Genomic DNA, 20,471 nt, shown 5'->3' on the forward strand with positions numbered 1-20,471 from the left:
GAGTTTTGATCATAAATGGTTGTTGAATTTTGTCAAAGGCTTTCTCTGCATCTGTTGAGATAATCATAGTCTTTTCTAATGAGTCAGTTCTTCGCATCAGGTGGCCAAAGTATTGTAGCTTCAGCTTCAACATCAGTCCTTCCAATGAATATTCAGGACTGATCTCCTTTAGGGTGGACTGGTTGGATCTCCTTGCAGTCCAAGGGACTTTCCAGAATCTTCTCCAACATCACAGTTCAAAAGCATCAATTCTTGGGCGCTTAGCCTTCTTTTTTTTTTTTATAGTGAAAACTTTTATAGTTGGAATTAGCCAGCTGGACTAAGTTTAGATGATCCTAATTTTGTTGGCAACATCCAAAGCATCATAGTCAGGAGCCAGTCAAACATATGCCTTTTCTCCCTCAGGCCTGATCAGAGTATTGACCTTAGCCACGTCAATGTCATAGAGCTTCTCCACAGCCTGTTTAATTTGGTGCTTTTTGGCCTTGACATCCACAATGAATACCAGTGTGTTGTTGTCTTCTATTTTCTTCATGGCTGACTCGGTGGTGAGGGGGAATTTGATGATGGCATGATAGTCAAGTTTGTTTCTCCTAGAGGCACTCTTCTGAGGATATTTGGGCTGCCTCCTGAGCCTCAGTGTTTTGGGTCACCGGAAGGTGGGTGACGTCTGGATCTTCTTTTTCTTGTGACTGTGGACACCTTTCAACACTGCCTTCTTGGCCTTCAAAGCCTTTGCTTTGGCTTCAGCTTTAGGAGGGGCAGGGGTTTCCTTCTTCGCCTTCGGCTCCATCTTCATGAAAAGGGTTTCCACTTAGCCTTCTTAATGGTCCAACTCTCACATCCATACATGACTACTGGAAAAATCATAGCTTTGACTATATGGATCTTTGTTGGCAAAGAAATGTCTCTGTTTTTTAATATGCTGTCTAGGTTTGTCATAGCTTTTCTTCCAAGGAGTAAGCGTCTTTTAATTTCATGGCTGCAGTCACCATCTGCAGTGATTTTGGAGCCCAAGAAAATAACGTCTGTCACTGTTTCCCCATCTATTTGCCATGAAGTGATGGGACCGAATGCCATGATCTTCACTTTTTGAATGTTGAGTTTTAAGCCAATTTTTTCACTCTCCTCTTTCACCTTCATTAAAAGTTTCTTTAGTTCCTCTTTGCTTTCTGCCATAAGGGTGATGTCATCTGCATATCTGAGCTTATTGATATTTCTCTTGGCAATCTTGATTCCAGCTTGTGCTTCATCCAACCTGGCATTTTGCATGATGTACTCTGTGAAACTCTAAAAGTTTTACCCTTCTGTAACTCTAGAACTTAAGTAAGCAAGGTGACAATATACAGGCTTGATGTGTTCCTTTCCCAATTTGGAACCAGTCCGTTGTTTCATGTCTGGTTTTAACTGTTGCTTCTTGTCCTGCATACAGATTTCTTAGGAGGCAGGTAAGGTGGTCTGATATTTCCATCTCTTAAAGAATTTTCCACAGTTTGTTGTGATCCACACAAAGACTTTAGTGTAGTCAATGAAGCAAAAGTAGATATTTTTCTGGAATTCTCTTGCTTTTTTTATGACCCAGTAGATGTTGGCAATTTCTCGTTCCTTTGTCTTTTCTAAACCCAGCTTGAATATCTGGAAGTTCTTGGCTCATGTACCATTGAAGCCTAGCTTGGAAAATTTTAGCATTACTTTGCTAGTGTGTGAGATGAGTACAATTGTGCGGTAATTTGAGCATTCTCTGGCATTGCCTTTCTTTGGGATTGGAGTGAAAACTGACCATTTCCAATCCTCTGACTGCTGCTGAGTTTTCCAAATTTGCTGGCATATTGAGTGCAGCACTTTAACAGTATCATCTTTTAGGATTTGAAATAACTCAGCTGGAATTCCATCAGCTCCACTAGCTTTGTTCGTAATGCTGCTTCCTAAGGACCACTTGACTTTGCACTCCAGGATGCCTGGCTCTAGATGAGTGATCACATTATCGTCGTTATCTGGGTTATTACGATCTCTTTTGTATAGTTCTGTGTATTCTTGCCACCTCTTCTCAGTATCTTGTGCTTCTTTCAGGTCCATGCCGTTTCTGTCCTTTATTGTGCCCATCTTTGCATGAAATGTTCCCTTGGTGAGGATCAAAGTCTAGTTGAAGTTGACTTGTCTGGTATCTCGGATCCATTTGAGTCTAATCAGTTTCCGTTGTGTCCTTGGGCTATGTCATTCTTTCAAAGAGTGTGCCTTGCCTCCTTCCCTCCTGTTTCAGCTTGACTGGGGAAGGATCTGCATCTAACCCGCTTCAGTTGGTGGCAGAATTAATTTTCTTGAGGCTGTAGAATTCATGGCATCTTGATTCCTATAGCCAATGCAAGAGAGAGAGAATCTCTGACCTCCGGGCTCTCTTTTAGGTTAGCCCACCCAGGACAATACTGCCATTGGTTAACTCAAAATCAACTAATTAGGGATTGTGGTCCTTAACTACATCTGCAAAATCCATTCGCTTTTTCGTTATGATGTAACACAATCACGTGAATGATAGCGCATCACTTTTGCCATATTCTGCTGTTAGAATCAAGTCGGGACATGCACAGTGAGGAGGAAGGGATCATAAGTAAAAACACATAGAGTGTGTTTACTATAGACACTAAGTGATTTGGGGTTCATTATGGAACATATTGTCCAGTATGTTTCACTGTTGTGGAGAAATATACTTATTTTTCCTGTAAAAGTAAAATTTTTCTCTCATTCAGAATTTATTGTTCAACCATCTCACACTCACTATTATTGTTCTGTCACTAAGTCATGTAGAGCTCTCTGCGACCCCATGGACCGCAGCATGCCAGGCTTCCCTGTCCTTCACTAGATCACACTCACAATTACATGAGCTGTACTGAAATCCAGATGTAAACAAAAGCTCTTAGAGCATAACAAAAGCAACATTAAGTAGAGTGAGTTCTATAACTATTTCAAGAGCGAATTCCCTAAAGAAGGTCATTTGAGTTAGATCTTGATATATAAGTAGTGGTTTGTAAAGAAGTTGGGAAAGAACAGGTCAGACAGAAAAGGAGCACTTCCTCTGGGACAGGAGAAAGTTAATGAGGGTTTGAACACATCCATGTGGTCAGACTGCTGGGAGATTGGGGATGAAGATGGAGACTGAAAGATATTGTGCAAAACTGTTAAAGCAGTCTAACTGATTTGTGTTTGTTCCTACCTCTAGTAAAGAGTAGTTCAGTTCAGTTCAGTCACTCAGTCGTGTCCGACTCTTTGCGACCCCATGAATCGCAGCACGCCAGGCCTCCCTGTCCATCACCATCTCCTGGAGTTCACTCAGACTCACGTCCATCGAGTCGGTGATGCCATCCAGCCATCTCATCTTCTGTCATCCCCTTCTCCTCCTGCCCCCAATCTCTCCCAGCATCAGAGTGTTTTCCAATGAGTCAACTCTTCGCATGAGGTGGCCAAAGTACTGGAGTTTAAGCTATACTCAAATAAGGACACAGCAACTTTCAGTGGAAGTTCTATCAGTTCAGTTCAGTTGCTCAGTTGTGTCTGACTTTTTGCAACCCCGTGAACTGCAGCATGCCAGACTTCGGAAGTTCTATAGACATCTACATAGTAATACATATAATCACACATTTTGTGTGACTGGAACCTCACTGTAAATGGACCTGATCTCAGACTTCCAGCCTCCAGAGCTGTGAGAAGATACCGTTCTGTTTCTTAAGCTACCCTTGTTATTTTGTTATGGTGCCTGAACTAAGACACTCTTACCATATTGTTTATCACAGATCTACTATTTAAACATGAGGCTACTACCACAGGGGCTGGAGATAAGAAGGGTGCTTGAAGTAATCTGAGATGATTCTGAACCTTTGCAAACTTACTTTCTAAACTAATGAGAGTTGGTAATTGTGTAACTGGGAGTTTTTTTGAGTTAGATTCCATGCAGAATGTGGTGTTCATCAAAGGATAAATAATAAAAATGTCCAACTTGTAGTTTAAATAAATATTTTTAAAACTCAAAAGTAACCTTAGGAATTGTTTAAAACTTGGACCCGTAGGGTATTTTTTTTGGAGGAGTATTTTATCTTTGACATTGTTCAGAATTGCTGGTGCATAGTGATAGTAAACTACTGAGTAATTTTTGGCTGGTTTTATTATTGTTTTTAAATTTTCTACAGACAATGCATACTCTTGTTGCCTACATGTGGGGCTGACCCTGTCTAGCAACCTGCTCTTGGTTCCCTACTGACTCCATGATCTCTTAGGTGCTTGTTTCACAGGTTAAGAACCACTGGTCTAGCTTGGGAGACTTGCAATATCTGGGGTTGACCTGATTTAAACATATTCATTGTGAGGCATCAGCCAAATCCAGGTGGGACTGTCTAGTAGACCTTTAAAAATGTGGATCTGGGGCTCAAAGATGGAGATAAAGATTTTGGAGTAGTGTGCACATCTGGTAGAGAAATCAAGATTAGGAGTGTGCGATCAGGTGTATTTCTATTTGCTTCAGTTCAGTTCCGTCACTCAGTCGTGTCCAACTCTTTGCGACCCCATGAATCACAGCATGCCAAGCCTCCCTGTCCATCACCAACTCCCGGAGTTTACTCAGACTCATGTCCATCGAGTCAGTGATGCCTTAAATCACTTAAGTCTATTTGCTTCAGAGGTGCCTTAAATCAAGAAAGAATTCTGATCATTATCTTTTCTGTTTTCAATCTAGTAAAATAAATATTTATTAAGCTACACCTATGGGATGGTGCCGTGGTAAAGAATTTGCTTGCCAGTGCAGGAGACGCAAGAGACTGGTTTGATCCATGGGTCAGGAAGATCCCCTGGAGTAGGAAGTGGCAACCCACTCCAGTATGCTTGCCTGGAAAATTCCATGGACTGAAGAGCCTGGATGGCTACAATCCATGGGGTCGCAAAGAGTCGAACATGACTGAGCCACTGATCACACACATACATCTATTAGACACCATGTTATCTATCTATCTATCTATCTATACGTGGGTGTGTTGAACACAGTCTCTATTGTGATTGTGGAACTTGAATTCCAGCTTCCCAGTTCTGTCTTATTCTTCAGTCAGGCTTTATATGAAACCATTTTACACAATCTCAATAAGCAAGAAGTTTATTTAATACCAAGGCAGATTCTTTTTTTAAGGTAGCTAACAGGTGGGACTTCTCCTTGATAGGGACAGCAGAGTTCTTATGTCTTCATTTTAGGTTCACACAGAAAGTCCTTGGCGTGATTAGAGACTGGAAAAAAAAAATCACAGTTAAACTTTAACATATTCAAGAATATTCAAGACAGGTTTAAGATGAGAAAAAAAGTTTCAAAAGGGGAGCTTACTGCTTAAGGGCACATGTGAGCAAGGGGAAAGAGGTGATTCCATCTCTGTGGTCCTGAGTGTACCATAGTGCTGAGTGTACTTATGTTTATTAAATGTTTTCTGGTGTTTGAGAGTCTCAAATTTTTAATAAATCAATAATTGATGCAGATCTCAGACATATCCTATTTCTCCATGAGTCACTTAAATCCAGGGACCTGGAATAATGGCCATCAATCACTATACCTGAGTGACTACGTTGAGATCTGCATTCACAGTGAGCTTTAGAGAATACTAGGCCACTACATTGGAGAAGGAAATGGGAACCCACTCCAGTGTTCTTGCCTGGAGAATCCCAGGGACGGCGGAGCCTGGTGGGCTGCTGTCTATGGGGTTGCACAGAGTCAGACACGACTGAAGCGACTTAGCAGCAGCAGCAGCAGCAGGCCACTACATGGGGACTTCCCTGGTGACTCAGATGGTAGTGTCTGCCTGCAATGCAGGAGACCTGGGTTCGATCCCTGGGCCAGGAAGATCCCCTGGAGAAGGAAATGGCAACCCACTCCAGTATTCTTGCCTGGAGAATTCCATGGACAGAGGAGCCTGGTGGGCTACAGTCCCTGGGATCGCAGTCGGACATCACTGAGCAACTTCACTTCACGCCACTACGTAGAAGAATATCTTTGGCATTTAAGCAGATACCATTGCTATCTGAGCAACCAGCCTTGGTGTTATATTTGCATTAATCCTTCCTGAAAATAATGGTATAAATCTGAGTTGCTGGAGTGAGACTGGGTCAGAATAAAGTAAACAGTCTTAAATTTGGCATCACCAATAGTTACTGCTGTCCAGTCACTCCTTTGCTTGAGGCACATACCCCCACTCTTCCTCACGTCCCCCCGTCTAGTGTTAGCTGCTCCTGCAGCCACTCCCTTTTGTTAATACCATCCTAAGCTTGCCAGTTTTCTGGTGATAACCAAAAAGTTCTGTTTCCTGCCTTCATTTTCACTTAGAAATACCATTTAAATTTTGATGAAATATTTAAGAACTAGCAATGATTAATGGGAGAGAATTAGGTTAGGTACTATGTGAGGCAGTAGTGGAATGTGTGAAGAGGCAAAGCAAAGCATGCATTCAATATTATCATATCCATTAGGCCTAGCACAGTGTCTGAGGGAAAGTATTTCGTAATTATTACTGTTGGCTAAACGCATAGTAGTATTTATTGCTTTTTCATGCCAGAGTTTGAAAAATTATCTTGTGGCTTACAATCAGAAGACATAAAATAGAATATAAATGATCAAAGAATTAGAGGCGTAGGAATCAAGATGGCAGAATAGGAGGACATGGAACTCACCTCCCCCCACAAACACATAAAAAATCCATCTGTATGGGGAACAGTTCTCACTGAAAACTAACTGGGGACTAGCAGAAAGCTTGCTTGCTTCCATAGCAGAGTGGGGTCCAGTGGTTAGGACTGTCTGTTTTCACTGCTGAGGTCTGGGTTCAATCTTTGGTCCGGAAACTAAGACCCACAAGCCACACAATGCAGCCAAAACAAAAATAAACAAAATCAACAAAGCAGGGTGGAAAAGGCAGATCGAAAACCATGTGGCTGGCCGACTGGTTTCAATGAACACTCTGGCACATCCTGCAACCCGAACCAAGTGAATGCTCCAGCACCATTTGCCTTGCGTTGCAGCTCCACACTGGAGTGAGGGTTGCCATTACGGAGGAAAAACCCTGGCCATGAGGTGCCGTGGTGGCTCAAATCCTAAGCAGAGTCTGAACAGGGAGGGCCAGCCATTGTTGGTAACTGCACGGTAGCCCATCAGAAGCAGACCATGTCCCTGATGGTGCTAGACCACGTCTCTGATGGTGCTAGACCACCACCACCATGCCCCACTCTCAATGAATACCCACACTGGCTCCTCTTATTCCAACACTGCTCCCCTCTGAGGCCGAGGGTGCTGTTGTTGGGAGGAAGCAGAACATACACTTAAAGAGAACAGAGCCAACTGGGACCAGACCCTCAGGGTTTCAGCTCCAGAAACTTGGGACCTGACCCCGCCCCGATAGGGTAGTGATAGCCACTAAGCAGAGGGGCAGAGCCACTTCCCACCTGGCTCAGACCCTAGCCCTTCCATCGCCAGCCCCACCTTCTACCAAGGTGATTAGCTGCCAGCATACCCTGAGGAAAGATGTGGCCTCAAATCCAGCTCTCTCACCAAAGCCACTGGGCACAAACAGGCTGTATAGAGAAGCTCCTGTATAAGGACCCCCTTCAAGACTAACAGTTCACTGTTTCACCTAATTTCATAGAGTCAGAGAAAGACCAAAAAAAAAAAAAACAATGAGAATAGGGAGGGCAGGGGAATGAATGATGGAGTTCAGAGGATTTTTCAGGCAATGAAACTGTGCAATACTAAGATGGTAGATACATGTTATTATAAAAAGATTTTAAAAAGGTACATGCTAAAAAAAAAGAGAGAGAAAACAAGAATTTTTTTTTAATTGAAAGAGCAAGAGAAAAGCCCTGAAAAAATAAACTAATGAAACAAATAAATGATTTACTAAGTAAAGAATTCAAAGCATTAGTGATAAGAATTCTAACTGAATTGGAGAAAAGAATAAATAAGCACAGCAAGAATTTTAATAAGGATCGAGAAAATGTAAAAAAGAACCAGTGAGAGCTGAATATGAAAACTGAACTGAATTGAAACACACTAGAAGGAATAAATAGGAGACTAGGTGATACTGAACACATAAGTGATTTGGAGGATAGAACAGTGGAAACCAGAATAGCAGAAAGAAACACACACACCAAAAACAACAACAACAACAACAAAAAAACCGGAAAGAGTTTAAAGGATCCTTGGAAACACATCAAGCATATCAATATCTGTATGGGACCCAGAAGGAGAAAAGAGAGACAGAATGGGGTCGAAACTTTATTCAATGACATTAGGACTGGAAACTTTCCAAGCCTAAGGAAGCAAAGAGATATGCAGGTACAGGAAGCACATTAGTAGTAGTAGTAGTTAGTAGTAGTAGTAGCAGTAGTACTTCTTAAGCCGCTAAGTCGTGGCTGACTCTTTCTGACCCGATGGACTGCAGCCTACCAGGCTCCTCCTCCCTCCATGGGATTTTCTAGGCAAGAGTACTGGAGCGGGTCACCATTTCCTTCTCCAGGGGATCTTCCCTGGGAATCGAACCCGGGTCTCCTGAATTGCAGGCAGATTCGTTACCAACTGAGCTATAAGGGAAGCGCTATAGGAAGCAAGGCTGCTGCTGCTGCTGCTAAGTCACTGCAGCCGTGTCGGACTCTGTGTGACCCCATAGACGGCAGCCCTGGGATCCCGCCCCTGGGATTCTCCAGGCAAGAACACTGGAGTGGGTTGCCATTTCCTTCTCCAATGCATGAAAGTGAAAAGTGAAAGTGAAGTCGCTTAGTCATGGCCGACTGTTTGCGACCCCATGGACTGCAGCCCACCAGGCTCCTCCTATCGGCTGCCTTCTCCGATAGGAAGCACAGAGGGTCGCAAACAAAATGAACACAAACAGATGCATACCAAGACACATCATAATCAAAATGGCAAAAGTTAAAGACAGAGAATCCTAAAGGCAGCAAGAGAAAAACCAAAGAGTCATACATAAGGGGATCCCAAAAGAAAACTCAAATTCCAACGCTTAATCACACACACACACACACAAAAGGAATCCCATCAGACTAAGCAGAAACTTTGCAGACCAAGAGGGTCACCTCATATACCTGTCAGAATGGCCATCATCAAAAAATCTACAAATAGTTTAAAAATAAAATAAAAAAAAAATCTACAAATAAATTCTGGAGTGGGTGTAGAGAAAAGGGAACCCTAGTACACTGTTGGTGGGATTGTAAAACGGTACAGCCACACGGAAAACAATCTGGAGCTTCCTCAAAAAACGAACAGTAGAACTACCACGCTGCTGCTGCTGCTAAGTCACTTCAGTCGTGTTGCACTCTGTGGGACCCCATAGACGGCAGCCCACCAGGCTCCCCCTTCCCTGGGATTATCCAGGCAAGAACACTGGAGTGCGTTGCCATTGCCGTCTCCGAGAACTACCATATGATCGAGCAATTCCACTGCTGGGTATACATCTGAAGACAATGAAAACTCAAATCTTTTTGCTTTCATTTTTAAAACTAATTTATTTTTAATTGAAGCATAGTTGATTTACAATGTTTATTAGTTTCTGACTTACAGCAAAGTGATTCAGTTACATATGTTCTTCATTCTCTACTGAGGGACATTTTAGCTACTTCCAGGTTTTGGTTTTATAAATAAAGTTATTATGAACATTCACATACATGTTTTTGTGTTGACATAAATTTTCACTTCTCTGGGGGTAGATGCCTAGGAGTGTGATTGCTGGTGGGGTTGTATGTTTAGCTTTATAAGAAGCTGCCTAACTGTGGCTGTCCATTTTACATTTGCACAAGCAATGTACAAGAGATCCAGTTGTTCCACATAACCTCATTAGCATTTGGTCTTGTTGCTATATTTTATTTTAGCTCTTCTAGTAGATGTGTGGTCATATCTTATTTTGGTCTAAATTTGCATTTCTCTAATGACCAGTGATGGTGAACATCTTTTCTGTTGTTTGTTTTTAATCTTTCATCAAAAACTTCTTTCTTCTGAACCATGATAACTGATTGAGACCACATGTTCATTTTTAAGCTTGGTCCTAATGAAAATCCCTCCTCTCTTTACTCTCCATGGGAGGTGGTTATTTTTCATAAAAGTCTTTGCACCCCCCTTGGCTCCAGCGCTGCCTGGGGTGAACACTAATAAGGCTATTGACGACAAATTATTTTCTGAATAGAAGCCCTGTGTTTGGAGACATTGCCTCCAGGTGACAAACATGGTTACAGTGAAGGCATTAGTTGGTACGTGTTTGGAATACATTATCTCTAGATGTTTTTGATTCTAACTAGATGTCATTTTTTGTTGTTTCGTTCAGTCGCCAAGTCGTGTCCAACTCTTCGAGACCCCATGGACTGTGGCATGCCAGGTTTCTCTGTCCCCCGTCATCTCCTGGGGTATGCCCAAGTTCATGTCCAGAGGTTATTTTATACTGTAGGGCACAGATCGGCTTCAGTAAGAAGCTCCGTGATAATACTTGGGAGTTAATCTTTAGAATGAGACCAGTATGCATTTAATTCCTGGTTTTGCCATTTCCGAACTTGGTGACTTTGGGCAAGTTATTTAAACTCTCTAAGCATTAGTTTTCTCATACAGAAGATGCGGATAATAATGGCAATTACCTCATAGGATTTTTCTGAAGATTATCTGTTTTAGTCATCTATGGTTGTGTTACATATCATCCCAAAGCTTAGTCCAACAAGAATTATTTATTTTTCATGATTCTGTGGGTTGGCTGGTGCTATAGACTGAATGTTTGTGTTCCCTCAAAAATTCATGTGTTGCAGCCCCAGCCTTCAGTGTGCCAGTATTAGGCAGTGGGGAATTTGGGAGGTGATTAGGTTATAAGGGTAGAGCGCTTATGAATGGGATTAGCACCCTTAGAAAAGAGACCCTGGTGAGCTCTCTTGCCCCTTCCACTACGTGAGGACACAATGAGAAGAATGCTGAATATGATCCAGGTTCAGGCTCTTACTAGACACCAAATCTTGATCTTGGGCTTACCAGTCCCCAAAACTGTTGTGTCTTTTTAGACATTATTTCTATGACACATTTTTCTTTTTTAAAAGGTCTAGGCCAAGCATTTTGTAAAATTCTCAGGTTCTTGATTTGTTTATTTCTTCATGATGCCACATCATTTGTTTTTCTCTCCCCTGTATTTCCTGTACACTTCATTGGGAGGTTTAGAGGCTTGGTTATATTCATTTTAACAGTTTCGACAAGAATATATCATAGTTAATGTTGTGTATTTGATATTGTGTCACCTAAGGAAACAGTAATGTCAGGTTGTTCCAGTGTTAGTGAGAGTTAAGATGGTGAATACCAGATCACATATTTTCATCTTTATAATCAGTAACCAATCAGTTGTTTTAGACCAGTTAGTTATTGCTGCATAACAAACCATTTCAAAATTTAGTGGCTTAAAACAAGCGATTATTTAGCTCATGACTTCTGGGGATTCGAAATTTGAGTTTGGAAAGTAGTTCTCCTGGTTTCAGTTGGACTTCTTCATTTATCTGTGGTCAGCTGTGGTTTGGCTAGGTGGCCCAGCTCCTGGGTGTTGATGCTCTGTTGCCAGTGGCACCTTAAGTCTCTCAGTAGGCTAGCCTGGATTATTCTCATGACATTGGTAGGGATCCAACAAAGCAAGTGGAAATATGTGAGGACTAGGCTAGGAACTGACATACTGTCACTTCCTCCACATTCTATAGATCAAAACAAATCACAAGTCCAGCTGAGATGCATGAAAGTGAAAATGTTAGTCATTCAGTTGTGAGCGACTCTTTGCAACCCCATGGACTGTATATAGCCCACCAGGCTCCTCTGTCCATGGAATTCTCCAAGCAAGAATACTGGAGTGGGTAGCCCTTCCCTTCTCCAGGGGATGTTCCCGACTCAGGGATGGAACCCGCGTCTCCAGCATTTCAGGCAGATTCTTTACTGTCTAAGCCATCAGGACTCAGTTGAGATGCATAGGATAGGGAAAATAGATTCCATCTCTTTATAGGAGACCATCAAAGTCACATTGCAAGAGGTTTGGTTAACAGAAGAACTGGGACCATTTTTTAACATCCACTGATGATTCCCACCTGAATCAGTTATCACATTGTGACAAAAGAGTGATTTCTTAATAATTTCTTCTATATTTTCTCTCTAGCATTCATCTTTAAAAAGTCTTCCTTTATTTTCCTTTTCTCTCACTTTTGAGCTTTATTGTACATAACATTTAAATCATTATGTAAAAAACATATATTCATAAAAATCCAAGAAATACAGAAACACCTAAAGTAGGAAGTGAAAACCTTCTGTAGTCCTACTTTCTAGAGGAACCCATTGCTACAATTTTGTACACATTTTTTCATATGTGTATATATAAGTTTGTATATGTATGAGAAACAATGGAGAAGGCAATGGCAACCCACTCTAGTACTTTTACCTGGAAAATCCCATGGATGGAGGAGCCTGGTAGGCTGCAGTCCATGGGGTCGCTAGGAGTTGGACACAACTGAGTGACTTCGCTTTCACTTTTCACTTTCATGCATTGGAGAAGAAAATGGCAACCCACTCCAGTGTTCTTGCCTGGAGAATCCCAGGGATGGGGGAGCCTAGTGGGCTGCCATCTCTGGGGTTGCACAGAGTCAGACACGACCGAAGCGACTTAGCAGCAGCAGCAGCAACATGAGAAACAAAAATGAGATCTTTACACAAAACTCAAGATTTCAGATATTTTTGAAATATCAAAATAAGCGTATTAAATTAATCAAACTACTAATTAAAAACAACAAAGTGGCAAAACACTTTCCTCAAAACTTTTTTTCTTCCTACATTCTTTGTTTTTCTTGGAAAGGTGGATTGTAAATACAGTATTGTAAATCAACCAATCACCATTTCTACATCCAATTAGCCACTTAAGTCCTATTTAAATCCTGTTACTGTCCTTGGATTACATCTTCAACTTGGCCCCCTAGCTACTCCTCAATTTGCTGACTCCTGTCATCCCTAACTTCACCTCCTGCTGCTTGATCTTTCTGCCTCAGTCATGTCAGATTTCTTTCAGTTCCTTGAACTCACCACACTCTTAATGCCTCCTAGACTTTGAACATGTGGTTCCACCTCCTGAAACACCCCCTGCTTACCTTCCCTCCAGCCCAGCCATGCCTGACTACATCATTTTTAGTTTAGATACTACTTCTTCAGGGAGACCTTCTTTCACTCACAAACTGATTTATATTTTCCTGTTTTGTTTCCTACCGTACTTGAAATTAATGTTTTCATTCATGGTCAGATTATAAGTGTCAAAGGGTACAGTAACTGTGTCTCTACTGTCCACCGTGGTATCCTCAGGGCTGGCATGGCATTTGGCACATCATAGGTGCTGAGTAGGCTTCAGTGGTAAAGAATCCGCTTGCAATGCAGGAGTCATAGGAAACGCAGGTTCAACCCCTGGGTCCAGAAGATCTCCTGGAGGAGGTCATGGCAACCCACTCCAGTATTCTTGCCTGAAGAGTCCCAAGGACGGAGAAGCCTGGTGGGCTACTGTCCACAGGGTTACAAAGAGTTGGATATGATCAAAGCAACTTCACATGCATGCAGGTACTGAAAATATGTTTATTTAATGAAAGAAAATAGAATGGTATTCTGAAATATTGGGAACTGATACTGAGTAGGGCCTTATGGAGTTCCTGGACACAAAAGCCTTTTTTCTGTGTCCCCCATTTCTCTGATTATAGGAAACCGCCTACATTCAGCCTCCATGATCTTTGCTGAGTTCAACTGGCAGATTCAAACAGTTGTTAATTAGAGAAGAGAGAGAATGCAAGATCAGGGAGAAACAAACAGTTAAGAGGAGTAATAGTGCAGCCTTGGGGCAAGGTCATGGTTCTCTATCAAGGTATGCACACAACGTCTTTGAGCTGTTTTGTAAATACAAAACCTCCACCACTTGGGAGGAGTTAATGGTTAACTACAGTATGTTGTCCACAAGCATGGAGACCTCAGATTGGTTGGAACCAGAAGGTTGATGATGCTGACTCCTCCTTAACTTCACCACCAATCAATCAGAGGAATGTCTATGAACTGATCACACCCTCTTTGAACCATTACTATAAAATTTCTAATTACCCTCTTCAAATGGGGACACAGTTGTGAGAACTTTGGGCCACTGTGGTCCCCTTGCCTGGCAAGCAATAAAGCTACTCTTTTGTACTTTTCCCAAAACTCTGTCTCTGAGATTTAATTTGATTTTGGGGTGCAGAGGCTGGATTTTGCTTCATAATCAGTGTCACAATCCTGTTTCCAATCATTTCCCTCCTCCCTAACCTTTCAGTTTCTGCACCTGTCAGTGTTCTGCCTAGATCTTCTTGGATCCTTGATAAAACTGCCTGCTTTTTATTAGCCAACACCTGCAGCTCTCTTAGGAGTACTATCCTTGGGTGATTAGAATTGCTTTTTTTGAGGTATAACTGATAAAAAATCCTACATACTTAGGATATACAACATGGTAATTTTTAATTTTAATTTAAACAACAATTCAGGTATACATAGAAATTATTCTTTGTTTGTTGTTGTTCACAATTAAACAACATGATTTTGATAGGGACAGAGTGGGATAATCAAATAGTTAGCTCAGAAATCCCATTAGAGGATTATAGAAAAGACAGGGAATTTTAGGGGGCCTTGGGGAACCACAGTAAGTTAATAATCACTTAAGAAAGCAAGTTTGTTAAACCACAAAACCAAGCAGACTTGCTTAGCAACAAACCATGCAGCATAAGCATGAGACAGGCCCCCAAACAATAAAACAATGGAAGCATGAGACCCCCATCCCACCCAATGGGCTCAGTAAGTTAATGACCCCTAGGACATGCTCTCTGCTCACATAAAAAAATAATTTATGGAAAGATGACATTTCAGAGTAAAGACCTTCATTGTACTGAGATTTGAAATAAGTTTTCCATAGGCCATGACAGTCCTGGCTTAATAATGTAGGAATAAGAAAACTCCCCTGCCCTACCTGGAGGAGGAGCTGATGACAGAAGTATGATATCTACTCAAGAAAGAGGAAGAAGATGGTCTTTCCCCCCTCTCTACTCTTCCTTTGATTATTAAAATGTAACCCACTGTGTACGCAGGAGAGTGCAATGCTCACCTCCCTATCTGTAAGCCTCATAAGCATCCTATTCTAATAAATTCCTATTCTAATAAATCACTTCTTATCTATTACTTTGCAATTCACTGAATTCTTTCTGTGCTGAGACATAAGGGACTGAAGCTCCCTGAAGCTCCCCTGAAATGCTACCTGGTAGTTTCAATTTGATATGTATATATATTGTGCAATGATTACCACAATCAAGTTAATTAACATCCATAGCCTCACAAAGTTAGTCTTTTTTTTTTTTTTTTTTGTGGAGAGTTAAGATCTACTTAAGATCTACTTTCTTAGGAAACATCGAGTACAAGGTACAGTGTTATTAACTATGGTCACCAAGATGTATGTTAGATCTCTGGAATGCAATCATTTTATAAGTTAAAATCTGTACCCTTTGACCAAAATCTCCCCACCTCCCCCAGCTCCCAGTTTCTGGCAACCACTGTTCTATTCTCTGATTCTGTGAATTCAATTTTTTAGATTCCACATGTGAGACCATCAAGTATTTGCCTTTCTGTGTCTGGCTTATTTCGCTTAGTATAACTTCTGGGTATATAGCCAAAGGAAATGAAATCATTATTAAAGCTGCCTTGCTTAGGGAAAGGCAAAAGGAATTGACCAGGAGTTTACATTCCTCCTACACCAACTCACTCAGTCCTCAACTGCTGCAGAAGTATGAAAACCCCACTCCTTTGACTCCTAGTTGGGATAAACTCTAAACTCTGAGCAAGAATCTACATTCCAGAGGTCTCCTGCAGAATCTGGCTGAAGTCCAGACTTTGCATGGCATCTCACCCTCTTCTGTCTTTCTTCCTTCTCTTTCCTGTTTCCCCAGCTCCCTTACCAGTTTCTCTTGGAAAGGTTTTATTCCTACCTTTCTTTCTTTTCAAGCAATCAGGAAATATTGCTCCCATGAGCCACTTCTAAATTTAATTTTTTTTTTTTAACATGTGATTGATCCTAAATTTAATTGAGATAAATAAAAAGTATACACTACAGAAAACTCAAGACATTTACAATTTATGCTGTATGCTTTTTGTCTTTCCTTTATCATTCAGGCTAACAATGCAGACCATCATTTTATTTTATTTTTAATAAAGCTATAATTGGCACGTAGCATTGTTTTAGTTTTAGATGTTCAACATAATGATTTTTTAAAATTGAGGCATAATTGACATATAACATTATATTAGTTTGAGGTGTGCAACATGATTTGATGTTTGTATAGATGTGAAATTATCATTACAGTAAGTCTAGTTAACATCCTTCACCTCAGTTCAGTTCAGTCACTCAGTCGTGTCTGACTCTTTGTGACCCCATGGACTGCAGCATGCCAGGCTTCCCTATCCATCACCAACTCCTGGAGCTTACTCAAACTCACGTCCTTTGAGTCGGTGATGCCATCCAACCGTCTCATCCTCTGTCATTCCCTTTTCCTCCTGCTTTCAATCTTTCCCAGCATCAGGGTGTTTTCCAATGAGTCAGTTCTTTGCATCAGATGGCCGAAGTATTGGAGTTTCAGCTTTAGCATCAGTCCTTCCAATGAACACCCAGGACTGATTTCCTTTACAATGGACTGGTTTGATCTGCTTGCAGTCCAAGGGACTGTCAAGAGTCTTCTCCAACACCACAGTTCAAAAGCATCAATTCTTCGGTGCTCAGCTTTCTTCACAGTCCAACTCTCACTTCCATACATGACCACTGGAAAAACCATAGCTTTGACTAGATGGACCTTTGTTGGCAAAGTAATGTCTCTGCTTTTTAATATGCTGTCTATATTGGTCATAACTTTTTTTCCAAAGAGCAAGTGTCTTTGAATTTCATGGCTGCAGTCACCATCTGCAGTGATTTTGGAGTCCAAAAAAATAAAGTCTGTCACTGTTTCCATTGTTTCCCCATCTATTTCCCATGAAGTGATGGGACCAGATGTCATGATCTTCATTTTCTGAATGTTGAGCTTTAAGCCAACTTTTTCACTCTCCTCTTTCACTTTCATCAAGAGGCTCTTTAGTTCTTCTTCACTTTCTGCCATAAGGGTGGTATCATCTGCATACCTGAAGTTATAGATATTTCTCTGGGCAACCTTAATTCCAGCCTGTGCTTCATCCAGCCCAGCCTTTCTCATGATGTACTCTGCATGTAAGTTAAATAAGCAGGGTGACAATATACAGCCTTGACATACTCCTTTCCCGATTTGGAACCAGTCTGTTGTTCCATGTCCAATTCTAACTGTTGCTTCTTGACTTGCATGCAGGTTTCCCAGGAGGCAGGTAAGGTGGTCTGGTATTCCCATCTCTTGAAGAATTTTCCACAGTTGTGATTCACACAGTCAAAGGCTTTGGCATAGTCAATAAAGCAAAAGTAGGTGTTTTCTGGAACTCTCTTGTTTTTTTGATAATCCAATGGATGTTGGCAATTCCTTCACCTCATATAGTTATGATTTTGTGTGTGTGTGATAAAACTTTTTTTTCTATTTTTTTGGTTACTATTGGCATGTGAGATCTTAATTCCCCAACCAGGGTTTGAAACTGAACCCCCTGCAATGGAAGTGTGGAGTTATTAAGAAATCTCTGGGCTGCCAGGAAAGTCCCTGATTAAAGTTTTAAGATCTACTCTCAGCAACTTGCAAATACTAAAGATGATTAATTAATTGTTAACTCTAGCCACCATGTTGTACTTTATATCCCCAGGACCTATTTATCTTATAACTGGAAATTTGTGCATTTTGACCACCCTTATCAATTTTCCAACCCTCCTACCCCCTGCCTCTGGAGACCACCAATCTATTCTCTATATTTATAAATTTTGTTTTTTTTTAGATTCCATATACAAGTGAAAATATACAGCATTTTTTTTTCTCATTCTGACAAATCACTTTGCATAATGCCCTCAGGGTCCATCCATGTTGTTGCAAATGGCAAGGTTTCCTTCCTCTTAAATGATTTCATAACATTCGATTGTACACATACATATCACATTTTCTTAATTAAAAAATTGTTTTAAAAATTTATTTGGTTGCACCAGGTCTTACTTGGGGCACATGGGATCTTTGCTGTGGCATGCAACATCTTCAGTTGTGGCATGCAGGATCTAGTTCCCTGAGCAGGGATTGAACTCCAGCCTTCAACACTGGAGCACGGAGTCAGCCCCTGGACCATCATAGAAGGCCCTATATCACATTTTTTAAATCCATGCACCTGTTGATGAATACTTAGGTTGTTTCTATATCTTAGATATTGCAAACAATGCTGCAATGAATATGGAGTACAGATATCTTTTCAAGATAAGTGATTTCATTTCCTTCAGATAACTATCCAAAAGTGGAACTGCTGAATCATATGATAGTTTAACTTACAAAAATAAATGTTTTTTTTGAAGTCAACAACTTTACTGGAAATCACATGTCTCATAGAAAAAGGAAATGTAGCACCAGGTCAGGTTGTGTGAAAAAAATATGTATATAAATTTGTCATGGTTGCTCTATTGACAACTGAGGCAGGCTCTGCTGGGTATCAGGTGCAGCAGTTGCACTTGTCTGAGGCCCCTTTGCAGATGCAGCTCTGGGCACACTCGGCACAGCCCACGGGGCAGTAGGAACAGCAGCTCTTCTTGCAGGAGGGGCATCTGCAGACCTTGCAGGTGCAGGAGCCAGCATAGCTGCAGGAGCCGCCAGTGGGGGCAGCAGCAGTTGGGGTCCATTTGGAAGAAAGGCGAGGTCTGAGGTCCAAAGCAAGTGTAGAAGCACATCCCCTGGTCCAGTGGGAGGTGTACTTTAAAATTTTTGAGGAAATGCCACATTGAGTTTTTTTTTTATAGTGGTGTGTACCAATTTACATTTCCATCAACAGTGCACAGGGTTCTCTTTTATCCATACTCTCATCAACACTGGAATACATTTTCTTAATAAATCAGCTGAATATGAAGTTTTGTCTCAGTCTGCTGCTTCTGACTCAGGGCACTTGACCTTCCTTTGACTTCTTCCTTCCTTCCTTCTTTCATCCAGGTCTCTCTTCAGGTACCATCCCCTCTTTGAGGCTTTCCTGAACCCTAATATAAAATAGCATCCCTCTGCTCTTTTCATCCTAATCTTGTTGCCTTCCATCTCAGTAACTTGCTCCATTTCTCTTTCATAGCACTAAGGACTCTCTGAATTACATACTTATCTTTGTGTTTTGACTATTTCCCTGGTGGCTACTTCATGAGGGCAGGAACTTTGTCTTTTTTGTTACTGTTGCTCTGGAACACAGCCCCTAGTGGCACTCAATAAAAGTCACTTAAATGAATTATTACTCTTTACTAGAGCAGGGAAATGTAATAGTAGAAATTTGGGATCAAAAGAACAAGATAAAAATTCTACTGTTAAAATTTATATTTTCCTGAAAATTTTATATAATCTTTAGAACTTTGCATATTTCTTGGTTTTCTCTTTTTTCATTTTGCAACTATTTTTCAGAAATAAATATTTTAATTGGTGTTGTATGGCCTCCTCATAGGAACTTCAAGTTCTTCCTGAGACCTCAACACCATTTTGGATGATACAAATGAAAATAATTTGCAATGAGAAAAAGAATGGAATGATAGCTGTAGTCCTTGTTTTCTGCAAGCAAGCTCTATAATCTTGGCCATCATACCCTTTTTGTGAAATGACTGGGTTGGGCTGGATCAACTGTTCTCAAACTTTTGTGTGCCAGGTAGATGAAAATTTCCTGACCCAACCTAAGAATTTTTAATTCAGGAGGTCTGGGGTGGCCCTCAGCAATCTTCTATAAACATATTGAAAAATAGAATATTGCCTGCCATATCAGTAACAAAGGATGTCCCAGTCATCAGTGATTGTAGCCACCAGCTGCGGTGAGCTAGTGAGCCCTGAAGGTACTCAGGAAGGAGAAAAAGAACAGATTGCAGCCACTCCCCATGGCAAGCCCTGAGGAAGCTCGAGATATGAAAACACAGGCCCCTTGCCCCAGATAGCTGAGGTGCACTTCAAAGGAACGATTTCAGTATCTAGTCTCTTGTATCTTCCCATGCATAGAAAAGCACCAAATTCCTTAACTTGACATATTTGGTTGTCTTTCAGTTCAGTTCAGTTCAGTTCAGTCTCTCAGTCGTGTCCAACTCTTTGCGACCCCATGAATCGCAGCACACCAGGCCTCCCTGTCCATCACCAACTCCCGGAGTTCACCCAGACTCACGTCCATCGAGTCAGTGATGCCATCCAGCCATCTCATCTTCTGTCGTCCCCTTCTCCTCCTGCCCCCAATCCCTCCCAGCATCAGAGTCTTTTCCAATGAGTCAACTCTTTGCATG

The 20,471-nt window shown here is 41.3% G+C and overlaps 2 pseudogenes; both read right to left on the minus strand.

Annotated features, from left to right (window-relative positions):
• Window positions 1–325: 325 nt before the first annotated feature.
• On the minus strand, window positions 326–799 carry LOC102397508 (annotated as a pseudogene).
• Window positions 800–18,676: 17,877 nt separating this feature from the next.
• On the minus strand, window positions 18,677–18,863 carry LOC102397834 (annotated as a pseudogene).
• Between the last annotated feature and the right edge of the window lie 1,608 nt (window positions 18,864–20,471).

The sequence above is a fragment of the Bubalus bubalis genome, chromosome 11 (genome assembly GCF_019923935.1).
Source record: "Bubalus bubalis isolate 160015118507 breed Murrah chromosome 11, NDDB_SH_1, whole genome shotgun sequence".
Classification (NCBI taxonomy): Eukaryota; Metazoa; Chordata; class Mammalia; order Artiodactyla; family Bovidae; genus Bubalus; species Bubalus bubalis.